This window comes from Bactrocera tryoni, unplaced genomic scaffold (assembly GCF_016617805.1).
Source record: "Bactrocera tryoni isolate S06 unplaced genomic scaffold, CSIRO_BtryS06_freeze2 scaffold_7, whole genome shotgun sequence".
Lineage (NCBI taxonomy): Eukaryota > Metazoa > Arthropoda > Insecta > Diptera > Tephritidae > Bactrocera > Bactrocera tryoni.
The window spans coordinates 10,753,845-10,757,005 of record NW_024396366.1 but is presented as its reverse complement, the minus strand read 5'-3'; positions in this window follow the sequence as shown (position 1 = coordinate 10,757,005).

Sequence of the window (3,161 nt, the reverse complement as noted above, 5' to 3'; positions counted from 1 at the left end):
AGTGCACACTTTCTCTAATATGATAAAATGAAATCTGCTTGACCGCTTCAACTTCGGTCTCAATATGCTGCGCTTGCATCGTGCATTTAGTGAATTTTATTTGGTTGTCGTTTGAGAACATTTCTATTAGTTTCTCTTGTACGATATTATAATTGTGTTCGGATATTTCCGAAAATATGCCTACTTTCCTTTTTGAAATATATCTTCTAAAAATGTCGGATTGCTAAGATTTTATTTAGGCACAACTTAAGTATGGACCGTGAAACCGGGCATTAATATGATATATGGCAACGTTATGGGCAACATATGTTTTACAAATGACATTCATAAAAATATGTTTGAAATATTTAAATTATAACAGACAATACATAAATTTGCGAGGAAAATTATATCAAAAATTGATGAAAACAACAAAAGAACCACAAATTTCATCACTAGCGAGTCGGAGCACCTATGGGAACTGAAGGAAAAGTATAAGCTGTTATTGAGTGCAAACGAACGGACACTTGCCCTACGCTACGAAAGATGTCGCTGAAAATTCAAAGCAAATTCAAAACAAAAATCAGCTGTTATTTAAGCACTGCTTAAGTCTCCCCTTTTCAGTACTTAAGCATTACATAAGTATGAACTGTAAAACAATATTTTCCTGTTTTATCTTAAGTACAACATAAGTATGGACTGTGAAACCGGGCATTAAAGACCTTAGATCATTTCTATAGACGTTTCATAAAAGATTATGCAAAATTAGCTAAACCCCTCACAACTCTACTTCGTGGTGAAGAAGGTAGAATGTCAAGAAATGTTTCCAAAAAAATCCAAATCCAATTAAACAATGACGCTAAAGCAGCATTTAACAAAATAAAATCCACATTGACATCGAAAGACGTCATTTTACAATATCCTGATTATAAAAAAAAGTTCGATTTAACAACAGATGCTTCCAAATATGCCATAGGCGCTGTCTTAGAACAGAATGGAAAACCCATAACCTTTATATCTAGGACATTAAGTAAAACCGAAGAAAATTATGCAGTTAATGAAAAAGAAATGCTTGCTATTATTTGGGCATTAAATACTTTTAGAAATTATATCTATGGAACGGCAAAAGTAGTAATCCATACAGACCATCATCCTCTCACATACTCCTTAAGCAATAAAAAAAATAATTCTAAATTAAAACGGTGGAAAGCCATATTCGAAGAATATAATTACGAATTAAGATATAAACCTGGTAAAGCCAACATAGTAGCAGATACACTTTCAAGACCATTCGAAATAAATTCTTTATCAGTAGCCACACATTCAGATGACAGCTCATCTCACAATCTAATTCCAGCCGTAGAAGTACCCATAAATGTTTTCAAAAACCAACTTAGAATCTCTTAAGGAGACGAAGATAGTTACCTATTTAAAATACCATTCCCTACATACCATAGACATGTAATAATTAAACAAACATTTTCCTCAGAAAACCTAATTTCACTTTTTAAACGTTACTTAAACCCTTCGGTCATAAATGGCATATTTACTTCCGAAGAAATAATGGGAATAATTCAACAAATATACCCAATCCATTTTTCCAATTATAAAATTCGATATACTCAGATGAAAGTTGATGACATTACGAACGAGGACATTCAAAACGAAACAATATTAAAAGAACATAAACGCGCACATAGAAACCGAGACGAAAATTCAAAACAACTCATACAAAAAAATTATTTTCCAAAAATGAAAGCAAAAATAGAAGCAATAATTAAACAATGCAAAATATGTAAAGAAAACAAATACGATCGTCATCCTAATAAACCACATTTACTTGAAACCCCTATTCCACAATATCCTGGAGAAACAGTGCACATTGATATATACGGTACATCTTGTACTTACCGCAGTAGACAAATTTTCGAAATACGCCCAAGTTAGATTAATAGAATCAAAAGCAATAGAGGATATCAGAGAACCCTTGCGACAAATACTTTTTTCCTTCGGTGTAACGAAAACCATAGTTATAGATAATTAAAAATCTCTAAACTCAGCCTCAATACAATTTATGGTCGAAGACCAACTTGGTATTAACATTTTCAAAACACCCTCCTACGCTAGCAAAGTCAATGGACAAGTCGAAAGATTTCACTCCACACTTTCTGAAATTATGCGTTGTCTTCAAACCGAACGCACCCACCGCTCATTTCAAGAACTTTTAGATCGTTGCACCTACGAATATAATTACTTAATACATTCTACAACCAGAAAAAGACCAATAGAAACTTTTTTTGGAAGACGCGTTTCAATAGACCCACAGCAATATGAAAACTCAAGACAAGAAAATATCGAGACACTAAGAAAACAACAGATGAAAGACTCAGAAATTCACAATAAAACTACAGGCTCGAAACTAACAGCAAGATATAGAAAAGAAATTGTAATAGAAGACAAATCCAGTGTCGTAATCACAGAAAAAGGACGAACAGTACACAAAAGCAATATCAACACCTAGCTACATATCATTCTTGGTTTTAATTTCTCAGATTTTTCGTACATTTGGTGTACGCTGACTTTAGGATAATAGACTATACAAACTCACAACTAGCCACATTTAGTACAGGACTAGTAAAAATTCAAACAGGAACATTCCGACTGATACACAAAGTGGACATAGACGAATACCAACGCACTAAACAATTTAAGTAATTCAATTAGAACTAAAGTTAAAGAAGAAAACCCACTCCTTCCTATCCTCATTAATGAACTAAAACTGACACAGACATACTTACATAGACTAAAACCAAAGAGATTTAGGAAATCAGTAAACGAATTAGGAACAGTCTGGAAATGGATTGCGGGAAATCCTGACCACGACGAATTAATAATACTACAAAATCATATTAATAATATAATTGAAAATAATAACGAACAAATAACAATCAATAAAATAATTTTTGACAGAATAAATAATATTTCTACAATATCAAATAAAATTTTAAAAGAAGTACAAGCAAATGAAGTTGTACAACATATGAATATAGACTATGCAATACATTGGGCAAAAGCCGGCACAGTTAATTCTTATATTTTGTCAAATGAAGAATTAAATATATTACGATATACACTAGGGAAAAATAACTTTGCACTAAATAATAGTGAAGAATCTATCGAAT